The sequence below is a fragment of the Oncorhynchus keta genome, chromosome 19 (genome assembly GCF_023373465.1).
Source record: "Oncorhynchus keta strain PuntledgeMale-10-30-2019 chromosome 19, Oket_V2, whole genome shotgun sequence".
NCBI classification, from domain to species: Eukaryota; Metazoa; Chordata; class Actinopteri; order Salmoniformes; family Salmonidae; genus Oncorhynchus; species Oncorhynchus keta.
Window position 1 is genome coordinate 55,734,490 of NC_068439.1, and position 23,027 is coordinate 55,757,516.

At 43.3% G+C, this 23,027-nt stretch overlaps 1 protein-coding gene across 3 annotated transcripts in view; it reads right to left on the reverse strand.

The window, feature by feature from the left end:
* Positions 1–23,027, reverse strand: part of LOC118397857 (neurexin-3b-like) — a 547,522-nt gene that overhangs the window by 222,523 nt on the left and 301,972 nt on the right. The gene's annotated exons all lie outside the window — the stretch shown is intronic.

Genomic DNA, 23,027 nt, shown 5'->3' on the forward strand with positions numbered 1-23,027 from the left:
CAGGAAGAAGCCTACTAGCTGATGAATATGGAACAGGGCAATTATGGTTGTTATCGGCCCACTTCTCTGTTGCACGCAGACTCTACTGCTAAAGTGTGTGTGTGTGTGTGTTTGTTCTTCAGGTGGACAGGTGGTCAGAGCAGGGGAACTGGAGAGTGGAAAAGTGAGTGGGAGGTAGTCTGGATGAGATGTGTCTGTCATTTATGTTCATCTTATTTCCCCCTATGCTTCAGTGTTATTTCTCAGTTCTAAAGAACTGAACATGAGAGGAAAGTCTCACAGGGGAAGAACACCCTGTAAAAAGATGTGGCACCTGACTCAAAGCACCAACGGCTTGGGGAACAGACAAGACAATATTAGCATATCCACACACAGTACAACACTTGTTCCATTTCCCATTTCAGGCTTGAATGAACCACAATAAACCCATACACAGCAAGGAGTCAAAAAGTAAACTCCCAACAGACGTACAATGAATCAAACGAGCCGAATCCTTGACCCTAGTTATCCTCAATGCACATTGGAAGGGGATGGTGAGGAGTGGTGGGGAGGGTGGGAGGGAGAATAACATAAAGGGTGAAAGAGAAACAGAGCGAGAGTTCAACATTAGGAGAGAGAGGTAGAACGAGAGAACAAGAGAATAGAGAGTGCCATAGATAATATTTCACTCTGCATTGGGGAAGAGAACAGGACAGGATGACTCATGTTTTTGTCTACCTCCGACTACTTCATCCACTCTGAGCTAAGTGCAATCCCTGGTGTCCCCTTTTCCTCTCCTCCTCCCCTCCTCTCCTCCTCTCCTCTCCTCTCCTCTCCTTTCTCCTTTCCTCACCTCTCCCCTACACTGCTCAGGAAGGCAATCAGGCCTGGCCAAAAACATATGCCCATACCCTTGGTTTGCATGTCAAATGGCACCCTATTGCCTATATAGTGCACTACTTTTGACCAGGGCCGATGGGGTAGTAGTGCAATATATGGGGAATAGGGTGCCATCTGGGACGGACACCGTACGTTTCACAGGCTGACGACAGCATTAGGCTTTAAAAAAAAATAGCCTTTATTACACTTGTTCGTACAGCACATGCATGAGCTGTCTCTTTACATCCTGAGGTCCTCTTTGTCTAGTTGGAAGAGATATAGAACAAGGAAGAATAATAAGAACCACTTGGTTTTAGATAAAGGCTTTCTCTGTGATGTGGCTCTTAGTGGGGTTGTTCTATTTGGCATATTTATTTTTATTTCACCTTTATTTAACCAGGTAGGCAAGTTGACAACAAGTTCTCATTTACAACTGCGACCTGGCCAAGATAAAGCAAAGCAGTTTGACACATACAACGACACAGAGTTACGCATGGAGTAAAACACACATACAGTCAATAATATAGTAGAAAAATAAGTCTATATACAATGTGAGCAAGTGAGGTGAGATAAGGGAGGTAAAGGCAAAAACAAAAGGCCATGGTGGAGAAGTAAATACAATTTAGCAAGTAAAACACTGGAATGGTAGATTTGCAGTGGGAGAATGTGCAAGGTAGAGATAGAAATAATGGGTTGCAAAGTACCAAAATAAATAAATACAGTAGGGGGAGAGGTAGTTGTTTGGGCTAAATTATAGAGGGGCTATGTACAGGTGCAGTAATCTGTGAGCTACTCTGGCAGCTGGTGCTTAAAGCTAGTGAGGGAGATAAATGTTTCCAGTTTGAGAGATTTTTGTAGTTCGTTCCAGTCATTGGCAGCAGTGAACTGGAAGGAGAGGCGGCCAAAGGAAGAATTGGTTTTGGGGGTGACCAGAGAGATATACCTGCTGGTGCGTGTGCTACAGGTGGGTGCTGCTATGGTGACCAGCGAGCTGAGATAAGGGGGGACTTTACCTAGCAGGGTCTTGTAGATGACCTGGAGCCAGTGGGTTTGGCGATGAGTATGAAGCGAGGGCCAGCCAACGAGAGCGTACAAGTCGCAGTGGTGGGTAGTATATGGGGCTTTGGTGACAAAACGGATGGCACTGTGATAGACTGCATCCAATTTACGAGTAGGTGTTTTTGGAGGCTATTTTGTAAATGACATCGCCGAAGTCGAGGATCGGTAGTATGGTCAGTTTTACAAGGGTGTGCTTGGCAGCATGAGTGAAGGATGCGTTGTCGTGAAATAGGAAGCCAATTCTAGATTTAACTTTGGATTGGAGATGTTTGATGTGAGTCTGGAAGGAGAGTTTACAGTCTAACCAGACACCTAGGTATTTGTAGTTGTCTACATATTCTAAGTCTGAACCGTCCAGAGTAGTGATGTTGGACGCGAGGGCAGGGGCAGGCAGCGAATGGTTGAAGAGCACGCATTTAGTTTTACTTGTGTTCAAAAGCAATTAGAGGCCACGGAAGGAAAGTTGTATGGCATTGAAGCTCGTCTGGAGGGTTGTTAATTAACACAGTGTCCAAAGAAGGGCCAGAAGTATACAGAATGGTGTCGTCTGCGTAGAGGTGGATCAGAGACTCACCAGCAGCAAGAGCGACATCATTGTTGTATACAGAGAAGAGAGTCGGTCCAAGAATTGAGCCCTGTGGCACCCCCATAGAAACTGCCAGAGGTCCAGACAACAGGCCCTCCGATTTGACACACAGAACTCTATCAGAGAAGTAGTTGGTGAACCAGGCGAGGCAATCATTTGAGAAACCAAGGCTATCGAGTCTGCCGATGAGGATGATGATTGATAGAGTCGAAAGTCTTGGCCAGGTCAATGAATACGGCTGCACAGTATTGTTTCTTATCAATGGCGGTTAAGATATCGTTTTCGACCTTGAGCGTGGCTGAGGTGCACCCATGACCAGCTCTGTTGAGTACACTATCACTGAAGAATTTTATCTTAAATTCCACCAGAGAAGAAGTCCTTAGCCCATATATATATATATATATATATATATATATATATATATATGAAGAGGCGACTCCGGGATGCTTGCCTCCTAGGCAGAGTTGCAAAGAAAAATATATATATCTCTGTCCAGTGTCTGTGTTCTTTTGCCCATCTTAATCTTTTCTTTTTATTGGCCAGTCTGATATATGGCTTTTTCTTTGCAACTCTGCCAGCATCCCGGAGTCACCTCTTTACTGTTGACGTTGAGACTGGTGTTTTGCGGGTACTATTTAATGAAGCTGCCAGGTAAGGACTTGTGAGGCATCTGTTCTCAAACTAGACACTCAAATGTACTTGTCCTCTTGCTCAGTTTTGCACCGGGGCCTCCCACTCCTCTTCCTATTCTGGTTAGAGACAGTTTGCACTGTTCTGTGAAGGGAGTAGTACACAGTTGTACAATATCTTCAGTTTCTTGACAATTTCTCACATGGAATAACCAACATTTCTGAGAACAAGAATAGATTGACGAGTTTCAGGAGAAAGTGATTTGTTTCTGGCCATTTTGAGCCGGTAATGGATCCACAAATGCTGATGCTCCAGACACCCAACTATTCTAAAGAAGGCCAGTTTAATTGCTTCTTTAATCAGACAACAGTTTTCTAATGATCAATTAGCCTTTTAAAATGATAAACTTGGATTAGCAAACATAACGTGCCATTGGAACACAGGAGTGATGGTTGCTGATAATGGGCCTCTCTCTGTACATCCTACTGTATGTAGATATTCCATTAAACAAATTCTGCCATTTCCAGCTAAAATAGTAATTTACAACATGAACAATGTCTACACTGTATTTCGGATCAATTTGATGTTATTTTGATGGACATAAACAGTAGTGTATATATATATATATATATATATATGTGTGATTTAAATAAAGAGATCAATTGTGTGTGTATATATATATATATATATATATATATATATATATATATATATATATATATATATATATATATATATATATATATATACACACAATTGATCTCTTTATTTAAATCACATCTTCGGCATACACCTGTATTTGGACATTCTACCACATAATAATCTCGATGCTATACCCACTGTATGATATTACATAAGTCCTTTAGCTCTCAAGATAACATGTATCTCTGTATTTAATTTCTCTCTATGACATAGCCCCTGTTTGATCCTCAGCCAGGTCACCCTTTATACAAGTCAATATTCGACGTCCATCCATGTCTGAGGATGTCGGGAGATGACGTGGAAAAAGGCCTCTAGGGGCAACAGTGAGCGCTGTTACCCTCAGGTTAATTTCAGTTTTTCTCGAGTGTTGGTGATGGCAGCTGGGCGTAAGGATCTACCTCTGATCCCAGCCTTAGAAAGTCATGTTTTCGATGTTTGTTTTAAGCCTATCCCAAACCCTAACCATTTGGAATTGATGCCTAACCTTAAGATTTCAGAGTTGATGACTAAACTTAACACTAACCTTAAAAATTCTGAGTTAATTCCTAAGCCTTAAACACTTCAAAATGTGACGTTTGAGAAGCATGGATGAACGTCTAATTCTGAAGTGAGAGTGTGAGAGCTAGTTGTTGATCCCATATACAGTACAGTTAATAGGATTTGAAATCATGTTACTTAACACCATTTTCAATATCACCGTAAACTCCTAATAATCCCTTATAGGATCCTTTAATGAGAACCAAAGCAGTCTATATTGGGAGTTGTATTGGGATTTGCAACGAGGTGGGTGGGACTGACGTCAAATTAATTCATTTTCTGTGACGATGTTTAATTTAAATGTACATGTACTACATGCCGTATGCTTCTGAAGTAGTACAGCTATGAACGGAATAAAATACTAAAAGCTATGCACAAGTGCCATAAACATTTTGCCAGCCTAAGATGTCAACAGTACTTCAAACAGCATCCTGCTTTCCTGGAAAATATCCATATCAACTAACTAATAGTATCATTATGAGTTATCATGAGACAGTACAATGGAGACTACGGTTGCATCCCAAATGGCACCCTATTCACTATATAGTGCACTATGTTTTTTCACAACAGTAGTGGGGAATAGGATGCCATTTGCAAAACACAATCACTGAAATACTTATTTACCCAAATCCAAACACCACAGAGAGTTCACCTCAGTAAAACAAAACATCACTTATCTCATTCATACCTAATGTGTTGCTGATGCCTTGTTACAGGGACTCTGTTAATGATACCATTCACTCAACACAGCAGCCATTTTAATTTCCCTTGCCTCAGAGAGAGATCACTATCCATCCCACACACACACACACACACAGACACAGAGATCACTATCCATCCAGATGTATCTGGGGAGGGTTGACGCAAGGCAAGGTATCTAACAGCTATTTTGCGTAGCCTCTCCGAGCCATGAGATGAGAGTTGTACCTCTCGTTAGACTGAGCAATGAGAGGAGCACACACACACACACAAACACCTCCTACTTAATTATCTGCCTAATGGTGGAGGAGAATGGCGTTTAATTACTTTGGCCCAGATGTAGAATTATGTGAGCGAGAGAAAGAGAGCGAGAAGGGGGGGGGCAAATGGATGTAATGGCGCGAGGATAAATGGAGCGATGGGATGATTTGCAGATGTTAGCACACATGCAACAAGCGTAGCAGACGTTCTGAAAATACCACATCCGGTGTTCATTTCACCGTTATACAATCTGGTGAATAAGAGCGGGCGTTGTCACATTAAATATAGCTATTTAATATACAGTAAACATAAGATAAGCTCTGAGCATGCGCTGACCAACTGGCAAGTGTCTTCACTGACGTTTTTAAACCGTCCCTGACTGAGTCTGTGATACCAACACGTCAAGCAGTCCCTGTGCCCGAGAACACTAAAGGTAACCTGCCTAAATGACTACTGACCCGTAGCACTCACGTCTGTAGCCATGAAGTGCTTTGAAAAGCTGGCCATAGGCTCACATCAACAACATTATCCCAGAAACCCTAGGCACACCCTAATTCACATACCGTCCCAACAGATCCACAGATGATGCAATCTCTATTGCACTCCATACTGCTCTTTCACACCTGGATAAAAGGAACACCTATGTGAGAATGCTGTTCATTGACTACAGCTTAGCATTCAACACCATAGCATCCGCGTAGCTCATCACTAAGCTAAGGACTCTGGGACTAAACACCTCCCTCTGCAACTGGATCCTGGACTTCCTGACGGGCCGCCCCCAGGTGGTAAGGGTAGGTAACAACACATTCGCCAAGCTGATCCTCAACACGAGGGCCCCTCAGGCGTGTATGCACAGTCCCCTCCTGTACTCCCTGTTCACTCATGACTGCATGGCCAGGCACGACTTCAACAGCATCATTACATTTGCCGCTGACAACAGTGGTAGGCCTGATCACCGACAACAATGAGACAGCCTATAGGGAGGAGGTCAGAGACCTGGCCGTGAGGTGCCAGGATAACAACCTCTCCCTTAACGTGATCATGACAAAGGAGATGATTGTGAACTACAGGAAAGGAGGACCGAGCATGCCCGCATTCTCAACGACGGGGCTGTGGTGACGCCCCATTCTCAACGACGGGGCTGTGGTGAAGCAGGTTGAGACTCTGTACCAATACCCCTTCTATATACAGTTGAAGTCAGAAGTTTACATACACTTAGGTTGGAGTCATTAACTTCACTAGGGTAGGGGCAGCATTTGGAATTTTGGAGGAAAAGCGTGCCTGAAATAAACTGCCACTCATGGCCCAGAAGCTAGGATATGCATATACAGTGGGGCAAAAAAAGTAATTAGTCAGCCACCAATTGTGCAAGTTCTCCCACTTAAAAAGATGAGAGAGGCCTGTAATTTTCATCACAGGTACACTTTAACTATGACAGACAAAATTAGAAAAAACAATCCAGAAAATCACATTGTAGGATTTTTTATGAATTTATTTGCAAATTATGGTGGAAAATAAGTATTTGGTCACCTAGATACAAGCAAGATTTCTGGCTCTCACAGACCTGTTGACCTCTCACAGACCTTCTTTAACCTGTTGGTACTTGGGGGCAGTATTTTAATTTTTGGAAAAAAAACGTTCCCGTTTTAAACGGGATATTTTGTCAGGACAAGATGCTAGAATGTGCATATAATTGACCGCTTTGGATAGAAAACACTCTACTGTTTCCAAAACTGTAAAGATATCGTCTGTGAGTATAATAGAACTGATGTTGCAGGCGAAAGCCTGAGAAAAATCCAATCCGGAAGTGCCCCATATTTTGAAAGCGCTGCGTTCCAATAACTCCCTATTGAGCTGTGATTGTCATATCAACGAGCTTATGCTTTCTATGTATTCCCCAAGGTGTCTACAGCATTGTGACGTAGTTTTACGCATTGATGTTGAAGAATAGCCGTATGCGGCTACATTGCGTAAGTGGTCACATGATGGCTCCCAGGGTGACTCTCACGTAAAATACAGAGGTAGCCATTACTCCAATCGGTCCTACTGAAAAACAAATTTTCCTGACGGATATATTATCGAATAGATATTAGAAAAACACCTTGAGGATTGATTATAAACAACGTTTGCCATGTTTCTGTCGATATTATGGATCTAATTTAGAATATTTTCCGCCGTTTTCGTGACTGCAATTTCCAGGCGATTTCTCAGCCAAACGTGAAGAACAAACGGGAGTCTCGTGAGTGAAAACATCTGAAATTCATCAAAGGTAAACGATTTAATTTGATTGCTTTTCTGATTTTCGTGACAAGGTTGCCTGCTGCTAGCAAGGCATAATGCTATGCTAGTCTATGATAAACTTACACAAATGCTTGTCTACCTTTGGCTGTAAAGCATATTTAGAAAATATGAGATGACAGGGTGATTTAACAAAAGGCTAAGCTGTGTTCCAATATATTCACTTGTGATTTTCATGAATAGGAAGATTTTCTAGGAAGATTTATGTTTATCATAGCCTAGCATAGCATATGCCTTGCTAGCAGCAGGCAAACTTGTCACAAGCTTCCCACAATAAGTTGGGTGACTTTTGACCCATTCCTCCTGGCAGAGCGGGTGTAACTGAGTCAGGTTTGTAGGCCTCCTTGCTCACACATGCTTTTTCAGTTCTGCCCACAAATGTTTGACCCAAGTTAAACAATTTAAAGTTAATGCTTCCAAATAGTAATTGAGTGTATGTAAACTTCTGACCCACTGGGAGTGTGATGAAAGAAATCAAATCTGAAATAAATCACTCTACTATTATTCTGACATCATAACTGACCTAAGACAGAACATTGTTACTAGGATTCAATGTCAAGAATTGTGAAAAACTGAGTTTAAATGGATTTGGCTAAGGTGTATGTAAACTTCTGACTTAAACTGTAGCCTCGCTACTGCATTGTCAGTTAAGGGATTGTAAGTAAGCATTTCACTATAAGGCCTATACCTGTTTTATTCTGCGCATGTGACAAATACAATTTATTTTGATAAGCACATACAGTTAAAATAGTATAATTTAATGCTCATTATTGCTGCTGACTATATTATTTTGTGATCATTATCTCTGTCTAAAAGGTCCCTGAAAGATGAATATGGGTTAGCTTGTCAATATTCTATCATGACAGCTACTAGCCTGAGAGTTGGTTATGGCTGGTGAGAATAGCCTGCTAAAAAAAATGTTTGTAGTTGAAATTAAAGACTATAGAAGAGATGGGGGAAAATGTGGACACCCATCTTTTCTCCTCAGATGACATTTGCTCCCTGGGCAATGTAAACATTGAAAGGGGATTGCACAGCGTGTTTCTACTGTGGCCACTGTAGTGTCCCTAGTTAAACTGAAAAGACTTGAGGAGAGGGGAAAGACTGGAGGAGAGGGGAAAAAGCGAGCACAACCCTCTATCCTGAGATGACATTTGTTCCCTGCCAAAGAAGTAACACGTGGTTCACAAAATAACCCCGTGTAAAAAAAAAAATCAAAAAACACGTTGAAACATTGAAAGGGAAAAGAGGGTACATTTATATAAATATTCTATCATGACTGCTACCAGCATGAGACTTGGTTACGACTTCTGAGAACAGCTTGTCAACAAAGTGTTCTTAGTCGAACTGGAAAGAAAGGACAAGGTAGAAATAGTGCACTTATGTAGGATATAGGGTGCCATTTGGGACGCAGGGGAAGGGAAAGAAATTAGGACACCCCGCTTTACCTCAGATGCCATTTTGCTCCATGCCAAAGGGCATTGCCATCAAACTGAGCCTGGTGGTTTAATCCTGGGTAATCTGTCTTCAAAGGCAGAATCACTTGGGTAAAAAATGGAGCTCTCACTTTATCAACATCTCAGCTCGTAGGAAGGAAGTCACGAAGGCTCAGGCTGTGTCCCACTTCTCAACCCTACTCACACACTTCCCTTGAAGGATTTAAAACAGATTGGATGGGTGGAAACATTGGCTGGAAGGAGAGGTAGGGTGCAAGTGTACGATCACTGGAATGCTACAGTTTCTTTCCCAGCTGCAGTGGTTTCGTCTTCCACTAATCTGAGGAGAGGAGACCCATAGAGACAACAGGAAGACACTGAGTGTGGAGGCGAAGTGCTGATGCAACGGTAAAAGGCGATTATCCACACATCATACACGCCAAACAACTGTCCAATAGGAGTGTGTGTACATACTGTCCAGATAACAATGATGTGTAAATATGGACCTGAATAAATGCCCATGCTGCATATAGAGCTGCTTAAGTGTGTGGGTTTGTGTGTGTTTTCATGCATTTCTGTTTGTGTGTGAGTGTATGTGCGTGCATGCATGTGGATACAGGTGTGTTAATGTGTGTTACCATATGTTACTGTGTGTGTGAGTGTGTGCGTGCGTGCGTGCGTGCGTGCGTGTGTGTGTGCGTGCGTGCGTGTGTGTGTGTGTGTGTGTGTGTGTGTGCGTGCGTTGCGTGCGTGCGTTGCGTGCGTGCGTTGCGTGCGTGCGTTGCGTGCGTGCGTGCGTGCGTGCGTGCGTGCGCGCTCTGAAGTGTAATCAGAAGGCCTTGATGCCCTGCGGAGGCTCCCTCTACATCTGAGAGACTCTCATGGTTGAATCATAGATGATGGGTTCTGTAAACCATAAATGTTGAACATCACCTACAGTGTTCATACAAAACAGAACCGCTCGAGGATCTGGGTATAGAAATAGCTGAGCAATGTGTCACGTCAAATCAAACGCCTGTCCGTGGGGTATAAACCATTATAACCATAACAGGGAGTTAGAACTAACATAAACCTATTCATATGAATACGTTAACATACCGCAAACAGACACATACGCATGCAAACACACAGACAAATATGCTGCAGGATAATGCATCTGTTTCCATTCACAAATATGAATAGAATTCAATGTACACTTTTTTTTTGCGGTGGTTAAGCTTGACAAAATAACTTTGGGTCGAAAACGTTGCACAGTAAAACTTGGAGAGCAATCTTCAGTGTGCAGTTTGTATTTCTTTCAATAATAGGCACAGTTCACACGTCCAGACTGCACAAACAATGTATATACGCAGTTTGTTTGCGCTGTGGAGACAATAACAGTGGATGTTACAAGGTGATTGAGAGAGATCCTATTCATTGCAGCATCTCCGTACCGAAGTCCTTCAGCTGCTAACTTCCAATGTCCGAACTCCAGCTATGAAGCCCAACTGAGCAAATCAATAGCGTATTGATCGAGGTCAGGTTCAAAACTTCTTGTTATTTTATTCTCTCTCTCCGCCTGTCTCTCTCTGACTAACAGCTGAGGCCTGCTGACACTGAAGAAAGTCAAATATCAGAATGACATGATTGAAAGGTAACAGTGTATCCGTAGCACACCTAACAGCCACAACGCAGACGCTTTGTACCAACAAATACCCTGCGGATGCTTTTATTCATCTCAAAACAGGGTTTCACTCACAAAACTGTAACAGGACATTTGGGAGTGTAATTTTGGTAAGTGGGGCATGAATCGCTGCCATGGTTATACAAAAATGTGTTTTCATTCCGTACCGGAGTGGTGAAGTGGAATCAGGAAGGAACTTTGTCATCATTTAAGATTATTTGACGTTGAGGACATTTTAACCCTAATAACTGACGTTAGTAAATAGTCTAATCCATCTCCATTGATGACTCTTATTAAACCTGCATCCATCTAGTGAAACTGGTTGGAAGGGCTTGGACTGGAGTGGCCTGCTGGGCTTTGGCAATTGGAGAAGACGAAATTCTTCTTTTCCTAACAGGCAGACCATGGAGCAGCCATCTTGGACAGCTGATCTACTATTGACTACCAGTCAGAGGGCACAAACTGTGGCGAGACAGATGACAGGGATAAAGCTCCCTGACAGTAAATGGGCCTCAAATGAAAGATTTCCCATCCATGCAATGAAAAACCACTAGCAGAGCCAGTAAAGTGGCTGACTGTCGCCCCATGAACACACACCCACACACACACACACACACACACACACACACACACACACACACACACACACACACACACACACACACACACACACACACACACACACACACACACACACACACACACACACACACACACACACACACACACACACACACACACACACGCCCACCCTATTGCAGCGCGATGGCAGTCAGAGTTACAGCTTTGTTCCTGCTTGATAATGTGCTGACAGTTATTACATTATCCCTATATCTCATTTGATAGAGATCCCAGCATATTGTCTCATAAATAAAGCAGTGTCCAATTATGGCCAATGGATGTATCCATCCTTCTGAGTACCCCATTGAGGCCCATCTGCATCATTGGTAATCTCCCTCAGGGCATGGCCAAACATAAAGACAGGGCCTGGAGATGTAGCATGCTAATGGGCTTAAAGCACAGCATCAGTGGTGTTCTCTGAGCCATCCTCTGGCGTACAGAACCAACGGTGCTACTTCATAATGAGACCGCCTAGACTCACCTCACAGACGGCTTTAGATGGCTTCAGTTAGATGAGAGAGATGAGTTTGGGAATATGCTTTGAGAGCCATTCTGAGAACCCATAACTGCACGTGCGCACAGACACAAAGAGGCACACAGAGGCATGCAGACACACGCATACGCACACTCCCAAACAGTCCTCCCCTCAACCATCTTTCCCTGGACCTCTCGCATGAACATGCTCTCACAGTCTCACGCCAGAATTGGCCATTCATCCATGTTTCTCAAACTTGAAATTTCGAAGTTGTTCCAACCGTCTATTTTCAAAGTGTTTAAGGTTAGGTATTAACTCAGCATTTTTAAGGCTAGGGTTAAGTTTAGGCATGAACTCCGAAATCTTAAGGTTAGGCATCAACTCCAAATGGTTATGGTTAGGGTTAGGTTTAACCCTCCTGTTGTGTTCCGGTCGAATTGGACCGATTTACAAATTCTCTCTGAAAAATGTAGTTAATTTAATCTGATTGTCATAAGGTTCCATGACTTTGTCCACAGAGGGCATCTGAACACACAAATTACACTTTGATGATTTTCAGTAAATTTAGAGTGTTTTATTTCACTTTTGTACACCTGTGGTGTTCCCGGTCAAAAATGACCGGTCATTAGAGATGAATGGGTGAGACTACAATTAGTGTATAAAAATGAGTTCAGGCACATGCACATTCATCAGATGGACACGCTTCCTCTCCCAGACCCCCAAACACACACCTCACTCCCCTTCTTGGCTTCCATGGCAACCCCCACAAGAACCTTTCCCCAATAGAATCTTTCCCCCACGGGAACCACACCTGTTGGCATTCTCACAAACAATCGCAACTTTGTTTCAACAATGTATCGTCTCGCAGCTCTGGTATAGAAATATTTTTTTGAGGCCTTGCTCACAATTCATCCTGTGGCAGCACAGTGACCAAACGATATGCTGTATGCGAGGCTCTTGATCATATCTTTGATCATGACACTGGTGAGGAGGAGAGAGGCCAGGAAACAGTGAAGGTGCTTTTCTCGCAGCGCTGGTTTACTCAGAAACCAGCTGTATGAGCTCAGGCCAACGAGGCCTACAGGCCATAAATAGCAAATAGAAGTTCAAAACTTGTAATGTTCACAAGAACTTAAGCTGATAAAAAAAATATATAACACAACATTAGGTGATAATATATGTATTATTATGGACTTAAAATCAGTTATAATGGGGTGGTCATTTTGGACCGGGAACACAGAATGAGTTAACATGAAACGAACACAACAGGAAGGTTAAAACAAACAAAAAACTTGCTATCGCTGAAATCAGAGGTACATGCTTATGCCCCTCTGCCTTCCCTGTCCACAACACCCTAGCAAAACTGAAAATTACTTGAAGGGAACAACCGCTCACTGTTATACTGACTGACTGTTATCCTGCTCTGATTGGCCAAACTAACTGGTGACTTTTCAGATGGGAAAAGGGTTGCCACCCACTTAAGTGTTTCCTTCCATTGAAAATATAAATTCTGCCTGCATGTCCTCCGCTTGTTTTTTGGTCAATCATTTATGTGGCAGAAATGAAAACAGGCCTAGGAGAGGATTGTGCAATCACCATTCAACTGGAGCGCTTGTGAAAAACCACGTATTCAAAGTCCGTCCTCAAGCAGTAGGCACAGTGGGGGTGTACAGAGAGAGTTGCAATCATGTTTGAAACGTTGATAGAAGAGGTTCAAACACTGTGTGTGTGTGTGTGTGTGTCCACATCAATGTTTCTAAACAAGCTCTGATGTGTTAAAAAAATATATATATATACAGCTGGTATTCATGGAGCTATTAGCATAAATCGTGTCATGGTTCTCTGTCTCTCCCAGCCTCTCCCCGCAGCCAGATACCATATGCATTTGCCAAGTATATGTCCATCTCCATCCTCCCACTTTCTCCAATCACACAGATTGAGGGGAAGCCTCTGCCATCACAGAACGAGGGGAAGCCTCTGGCATCAAAGACTGAGGGGATGCCTCTGCCATTACAGATTGAGGGGAAGCCTCTGCCATCACAGATTGATTGTACAGCTCCCATTCTTTCTCACTGCGAGACAAAATCTCTGTCTCTCTCTGTTTCACTCTCTCTCTCTCTCTCTCTCTCTCTCTCTCTCTCTCTCTCTCTCTCTCTCTATCCCTCCCTCCCTCTCTTTCTTGCCCCCTGTCTCCTCCCTCACAGACACCGGGCACTGTTTACTAAGGGCTGTAGATGCCAAGCCATTGCCATGGGCTATGGAAATGGACAATTATTTTCTCTCTAATTCAGAAGTGGTTTTAAAGGAGCAAAAATACCTGAGATCCACTGAAAAATGGAGGATCCCTTTATCAGATAATGTTGAGACAGTCAGTTATTTATCTATGTATCTGTCAGAGTCGTGTGTATAGGTGGCAGGGAAGTCAGGCGCAGGAGAGTCAAACGGAGTGTAAATGGAGTCCTTTAATAAATGCCCACTTAACATGCTCCAAACACTAATATGAACATACATAAATAAACACGGGTACGAGGACCCGTCGCGCACCTATACAACCATAAAACAACACTGACAATAAAACAATCTCCGACAAAGACATGAGGGGAAACAGAGGGTTAAATACACAACAGGTAATGACTGGCATTGAAACCTGGTGTGTGGGAAGACGACAAAACCAATGGAAAATGAAAAATGGATCAATGATGGCTAGAAGACTGGTGACGTCGACCGCCGAGCACCGCCCGAACAAGAAGAGGCAACGACTTCGGCAGAAGTCGTGACAGTATCTAAGCATACCTTGGGTACTGGATGGAAAAGACTTACGATAAGACTGAGATGACACAGCTGTGGTGTTGCTAATCCTCAATAAAAATAAGCTGAGAAGACATTGGTATACACTACATTAACCTCACACCCAAGATAGAAGTTCCCAGCAAACTGGGAACATTCCCAGAACATTACCCAAGATTGCCACAAAGTTCAAGTTATGGTTTTATCGAACATTAGGAAGATACCATCTTAAAACCAAAACACATGTCTTTTTTCATTAGTGTATTGTTTATATAGTCCCAACATGTATTGAATGTCAGCAATCACATTTTCAAGAGAAAACTTTCAAAGTACAGAAATATAGCCGGTATGATGCTGGTTGGTCCCTGTGAGGGATTAGTGTGTGTGTGCGCGCATGTGTGTGTAATGCAGAGGAGAGGTGAGTCCCAGCCCGTGGCTGAACTCTTCAACTCTTCACCGGGCTGTTCTCCTGAGGGCTGCTGCCCTAAGATAGGCCTCTGCATAAATATACAGAAGCTGCACTCCTCTGATAAACGCACTACCCAGAATGAAGGAATCGCTCTCTCTCTCTCCCTCCCTCCTAAGGGTTACGTTGGTGCACTGGTACACAGGAGAGAGAGCGAGAGAGAGAGAGAGAGTGAGAGGAACAGTGAAGGGAAGGGAGGGGCTGGTGGGACCACAGTTCAAAACTTAAAAGGAGTTGAATAAAAGGATCTACCTTCAAGATGGGTCGCTACAACGTGTGAAGGGACTCTAAAGATAACAGCTTAGAAGGGCTACAGTCCACAGGTAAAGGGATGAGCAGCGGCATGAATCAAATGACTTTATTCACAGCCATGATTGTGTTGATATTCAAGTGCTCAATTTGCATCGTGGTTAGTGGAACATGATCACATTAAACCATCAGAGCAACGGAAGGTGCACAAAGGGAGTGCAGTGCTCTGGCTTCATAGTGCTTTGATGGCACAGAACAGAACACAACAGTCATGGGTGGATGAAAGTGACGTAACCATGGAGTCAGATGGATTGAAAACAATTATGAGCCTGATTAATTTGGAGTGTTGCCGTATTCTATTTAGCAGTGTCTAAGTGTGTGTGTGTGTGTATAACTTTTCTAACAGCACTGAAATGGGAGAAACGCATGTCTCTAATGAAGTGATATTATTCCTTATCCCCCCATAGACACATCCGCTTTGAAGATAAACTAGAGATGAAGAAAGGAACAAAATGAAGGATGAGAGATATATTTCATTGGAATTACCAACCCTCCTCTCCCTAAATCAAACCTGCTCTGTCTCAAACTTTATGAGCCAGGCAGAGAGAGAGGGAAGCAGAGCCTGTTCTGTCTCAAATTTTAGGAGCCAGGCAGGGAGAGAGAGAGAGGCAGAATCTGTTCTGTCTCAAATTTTAGGAGCCAGGCAGAGAGAGAGAGAGAGAGAGGCAGAATCTGTTCTGTCTCAAATTTTAGGAGCCAGCCAGGGGGAGAGAGAAAGAGAGAGGCAGAATCTGTTCTGTCTCAAATTTTAGGAGCCAAGCAGGGAGAGAGAGAGGCAGAATCTGTTCTGTCTCAAATTTTAGGAGCCAGGCAGGGAGAGAGAGAGGCAGAATCTGTTCTGTACCCAATTTTAGGAGCCAGGCATGGAGAGAGGGAAGCAGAGCCTGCTCTGTATCTAGCAAAATGAAAAGGCAAATGCCGTGCTCTAGCTGCAGTATCTGCCATCCTCAGCGCTCTTAAAATACACCTTCTATGGATATCCCGTCTTGCCTGGTGCTCTTAGGGATATTAGTTGTGTCAGTACTTACTTTTACCTTTATTTAACTAGGCAAGTCAGTTAAGAACAAATTCTTATTTTCAATGATGGCCTAGGAACAGTGGGTTAACTGCCTTGTTCAGGGGCAGAATGACAGATTTTTACCTTGTCAGCTGGGGATTCGATCTTGCAACCTTTTGGTTTCAAGTCCAAAGCTCTAACCACTAGGCTACCGGCCACCCCATGGCAGCCTATGGTGGTTAGGGAGGGACTGGGAGACTCACTGCTGCTGCTCTAAAGGAGACGTGACTCCCCAGGTCATGGAGAGGTCAAGTATTCCACGCTACTACTACCAGCTCTAGACATACGACAACAGTAGTTCTAGTACTATAGTAGTTCTATACTGTTACTCCTGCCATATATGCCTATTCAGATTAGATTTATTAGGATCTCCATTAGTCGTCGCCAATGGGGTTTGACACATAACAAAAAATACATTACCGACAAAAGACAATTTACATACATTTAGAAACATGAACATGTAGTCTGTGTGTGTATCTATCAGTTACACGTACATGTCAGTACTTACACAACAAGTAGGTCACATGGAGGAGAGGCGTTGTGCCGTGAGGTGTTGCTTCGTTTTTTTCTGGGAACCAGATTCGCCGTTCACTTGTTTGTTATAAAAACCAGAAGTGACGAAGTGAGTCTTTCCTCAACTCTTAGCCAAGAGGGACTGGAATGCATAGTGTTAACATGAGCCCCCTGATTACAATGAAGAGCAAGACGTGCTGCTCTGTTCTGGGCCAGCTGCAGCTTAACTAGGTCTTTCCTTGCAGCACTTGACCTTATGACTGTGGAGTGTGGTGTCAAAAAAGCAGAGCAACTATTTATTACGGACAGACCTCCAGACCAACCATTGAATTGATGTGTTCTAGGAATACAGATATGCATCTGTTGGTCACAAATACAGTTGAAGTCGGAAGTTTACATACACTTAGGTTGGAGTCATTAAAACTTGTTTATCAACCACTCCACACATTTCTTGTTAACAAACTATAGTTTTGGCTAGTCGGTTAGGACCTCTAGACAATTGTTGACAGACAGATTATTTCACTTATAATTCACTTTAACACAATTCCAGTGGGTGAAAAGTTGACATACACTAAGTTGACTGTGCCTTTAAACAGCTTGGTAAAATCCAGAAAATAATGTCATGGCTTTAGAAGCTTCTGATAGGCTAATTGACATCATTTGAGTCAATTGGAGGTGTACCTGTGGATGTATTTCAAGGCCTACCTTCAAACTCAGTGCCTCTTTGCATGACATCATGGGAAAATGTAAAGAAATCAGCCAAGACAGCAGAAAAATTAATTGTAGACCTCCACAAGTCTGGTTCATCCTTGGGAGCAATTTCCAAACACCTGAAGGTGCCACGTTCATCTGTACAAACAATAGTACGCAAGTATAAACACCATGGGACCACGACGCCGTCATACCGCTCAGGAGGGAGATGCGTTCTGTCTCCTAGAGATGAATGCACTTTGGTGCGAAAAGTGCATATCAATCCCAGAACAATAGCAAAGGACCTTGAGAAGATGCTGGAGGAATCAGGTACAAAAGTATCTATATTCACAGTAAAACAAGTGCTATATCGACATAACCTGAAAGGCCACTCAGCAAGGAAGAAGCCACTGCTGCAATCCTATGGAACATTTGTGGGCAGAACTGAAAGAAGCATCTGCGAGCAAGGACGCTTGTGGAAGGCTACCCGAAACATTTTACCCAAGTTAAACAATCAAAGGCAATGCTACCAAATACTAATTGAGTCCATGTAAACGTCTGATCCACTGGGAACGCGATGAAAGAAATAAAAGCTGAAATAAATAATTGTCTCTACTATTATTCTGACATTTCACATTCTTAAAATGACGTGGTGATCCTAACTGACCTAAGACAGGTAATTTTTACTAGGATTAGATGTCAGGAATTGTGAAAAACTGAGTTTAAATTTATTTGGCTAAGGTGTATGTAAACTTCTGACTTCAACTGTACCTTAAAAAAAAGGTAGGGGCATGGTTCAGAAATCCAGTCAGTCAGTCAGTCAGTCAGTATCTGGTGTGACCACCATTTGCCTCATGCAGAACATCTCCTTCACATAGAGTTGAACAGGCTGTTGATTGTGGCCTGTGGAATGTTGTCCCGCTCCTCGTCAATGGCTGGATATTGGCGGGAACGACGTCGTACACGTCGATCCAGAGCATTCCAAACATGGTCAATGGTGGCATGTCTGGTGAGTATGCAAGACATGGAAGAACTGGGACAGTTTCAGCGTCAGCTTTTTGTCCAGACCCTTGCGACATGGAGATGTGCATTATCATGCTGATACGTGAAGTGTGCATCGCCACCATGGGCCACTCTGTTCACAACATTGACAATCAGCAAACCGCTCGCCCACACAATCCCATGCACACTGTCTGCCCGGTACAGTTGAAACCGGGATTCATCCGTGAAGAGCACATTTCTCCAGCGTGCCAGTGGCCATCGAAGGTGGGCATTTGCCCACTGAAGTCAATTATGACGCCGAACTGCAATCAGGTCAAAACCTGAGCATGCAAATGAGCTTCCCTTAGACTGACAGTTTGTGCAGAAATTCTTTGGTTGTGCAAACCCACAGTTTTCATCAGCTGTCTGGGCGGCTAGTCTCAGACGATCCCGCAGGTGAAGAAGCCAGATGTGGAGGTCCTGGGCTGGCGTGGTTATACGGGGTCTGCGGTTGTGAGGCCGATTGGACATACTGACAAATTATCTAAAATGACCTAAATTAACATTAAATTCTCTGGCAACAGCTCTGGTGGACATTCCTGCAGTCAGCATGTCACTTGGCCAATTGCACACTCCCTCAGAACTTGAGGCATCTGTGGCATTATGTCATGTTAAAAAATGGCACATTCTAGAGTGGCCTTTTACTCTCCCCAGCACAAGGTGCACCTGTGTAATGATCATGCTGTTCGATTAGCGTATTGATATGCCAGACTTGTCTAGTGGATGGATTATCTTGGCAAAGAATAAATGCTCATAACAGGAATGTAAACAAATTTGTGCACAACATTTGAGAGAAAGACGCTTTTTGCGAGTATGAAACACGGGACCAAAACGTTACGTTGCGTTTATATTTTTGTTCAGTGTAAGTTTAAGTATGAAAATATCCAGAACTCATTTCCCTACTGTTCCATTTTTCTCTCTCCCTATTTCAAAACAGACAATAATTATGCTTATCTTGTGACAACTCAACATTGCAAGCCAGGCTCAGACAGAGAGAAGAGCGAGGAGAGAGGGGTAAAGAAGGAGGAGGACGGAGAAGAGAATGGGATTGTTGATAAAGTTTGGCCAGCGTGTTTGCGTGCATGGTAATAATCGTGTGGCTGGCACAAATCAATCCCAGAAATCTGTATGCTTGGCAAGCCTCTAACAAAGACCAGCCATGTGGAAAATAGGCCTGGTGTCACCCCAAACGACCTGTGGAGGCGTACCGCCACACACCCCAGCTCCTACCAGAACAACTGTGGAGTAACCAGAGAGTGACTCACACCCTGACCCCATACCGCACCATCCCCTTTTATACCCCAGCCCTTGTCACTGTGTGGAAAATAGGCCCAGCGTCACCCCAGACGACCTGTGGAGTGACGGGGACAGACCCAGACCCTTACTACACCGTCTCATAATGCACGGCCCTTCGCTCTCCCAAACGACCGTGAGAGACACCCCATCAGCCAGCTTCGCCTGGTTCACAATGACATGGCTATGTTCATAGTAGCAAAACAGAATACAGAGCAGCTGGGGCTCTCTAACCGTGACCTCTATGAGCTCGAGACAAATGATGAGTTTTTGATTGTTGATTACATGTGTGTGGCTGTTTCCCAAGAGGATCCCAACTCTATATTCATCAGAATCCTTTGTGTGTCTCTTACTCTCTCTCTGTGTGTGTGTGTTACCTGACTTGGTTATTTGGATGGAATCTACACCGTGCTATCTGTCTCTCAGCCACTGTGCCTGGCCGGCATCCATCTAATCGAAGCTATTGTCCCAACATGTCAATATGCTATAATAGCTCTATGTAATGGAAACAAATACCACTGATCAACCCCACCATCCACCTGCTTTTAAACTCTGTCCAAAACGGCTTCCTTTCATCTAACAGAAAATCGAACGCCTTGGCTACAATGAAACAGTAGCCAGACACACAATACAATGGTAGCATCAATGGTAGCATCAATGGTAGCAAACTGGGGCTCCAGATTGTGAGTGAATGATTGCATACAATTACTACCAGTTGTCAATGACTTGGCTGTTGTGTTGTTGTTTTTGTTGTTGTTTTTGTTGTTGTTATCCCTCCATATTGCTTTGAGTGTAAAAGTATTACCAGGTTTTCCTCCAAAATGATCTTGAACTTGAAATCCAGTTTAATCCAAAGGTCATGGGTCATTGAATGGAGATATCACTCTGATACCATTCTGAGAGGTGTAAAACCCAGATCTCTCCCTGATCCCAGCCCAACACCGGCGAGGCAGATGCCGGGTCCAATAGAAATGTAGATCGCAGCCAAGCGTCCCAAAATGACTAGCCCACAATATCATGCATCACCAGTCCAATCAAAACCCAGAATGCAGAACACTAACCCTAAACCCCCAGCGCACCTGCCTCTGCCGCCATCACCATCAATAATGAGAGAAATATGAAATGAAAAAGAAATAAATGTAAGAGAACAGAAACATGTGCCTTCCTGCCATTCGCACACTTTGCAGATGGAGGCGAATGGAGAAAATCCACAAATTGCTAAGGCGAGATAGATAACAAATGAAATAACTAAAGAAATGGTTGAATCCGCTCTTTCATGCACATCAAAGAGTATTTTCTCTTGAGCAGCAGGGGGGTTAAAAACTCCAGATTCATTTTTGGACTTCCGCCCAACGATGGGCTTTTAATGAAGCAAAATTTGACAACGGATTTCACTTCCCGAAATGGCAAATTTGGCTAAATGCAATTTTTTAAGGAAATAAGAAATACATAAGTTGTGTCATTATTTACTGCTACATTTAGTGTGTGATTATAAAGCACTTATGAAGGACTCACGAAGTGTCATGTGTCACATACGTCTGCAGCATCAAAAGCTAGTCACGTTTCTATAAATTATAGATTACATTTCTAGGTTCTCGCATCAATATTCACATCCGGACTCTTGGTTGATGTGTGCTGTTTTGAATAGTTACATATGATTTCTTGCCATGTGGCAAGTCAAGTCTACCATCCAGTATAGTGTATGTTCTGGTTTTGCCAGAAAGCATATGCATTCCTAATTTGCAATGGAGGACAGTTGGACTCTCTCGCTCTCTCTCCTCCTCTTCTTGTCTCTCTTCTTTTGTCTCTCTCTCTCTCTCTCTCTCTTTTCTCTCACACAGTAGAAAGGAAAGAACAGCTGGAGAAGAACATAATGAGTCCCAGAAGATATGGCTGTCCTCCAACACACACACACACACACACACACACACACACACACACACACACACACACACACACACACACACACACACACACACACACACACACACACACACACACACACACACACACACACACACACACACACACACACACACACACACACACACACACACACACACACACACACACACACACAAATGGCACCCTATTCACTAAATAGTGCACTTCTTTTGACCAGGACCCATAGGCTCTGGTCATAAGTAGTGCACTAAGGAATAGGGTGCCATTTGGGATGTAGCCTATTTTAATGCACTGGAATGGCTCCTGCAATAGTGGGGACAATATAACTTCAGAGGCTTTCCATTAGATAATATTTCTAAGATAGCATATACATATCCCTGAGATGGCATGTGTTTTCTGAGAGAATATTCATCCTGCATATATTGACTTTGTGGCAGGTTTCAGAACTATTGCAGAGATAAGCTGCAATGATGTGACGTGGGTCTATCTGAATCCTACCTCTGAATCCTACCTCTGAATCCTACCTCTGAATCCTACCTCTGAATCCTACCTCTGAATCCTACCTCTGAATCCTACCTCTGAATCCTACCTCTGAATCCTACCTCCGAATCCTACCTCCGAATCCTACCTCCGAATCCTACCTTGCACCCTTAATTCTCATGGCACGAATACAGCAGGAGAAAAGTGCATTAAGGAATAGGACCATGAGTAACAAACAGTAGGGAACAAGACTGTGTCTGTGTCAGAGCAACTGTGGTGCCATGGTGACGTCCCCAAATGGTACCCTATTTCCTATACAGTGCACTACTTTTGACCAGAGTCCTATGGGCTCTAGTCAAAAGTAGTGCACTGTATAGGAAATAGGGTACCATACAGGGAATAAGGTGCTCTTTGGGACACAGCCAAACAGATGGTAATGTAGGCTAGGTACCAGCACTTCTGGATAAAGGAGGTGAGTTCACACATACAGTAATAACTGAGAGCTCTATCCATGTTCTGTAATGTATCCTCCAGCCATTCCCTCTTTGTCCAATCGATCTCACAAAGTTGTAGGGAAAGAATGACAGAAGGTTATACCGGCGACTGGCTGGCGTGGAAGCACAGTGTGATGACTCATTCACAATTTACGACATTGTTTGGA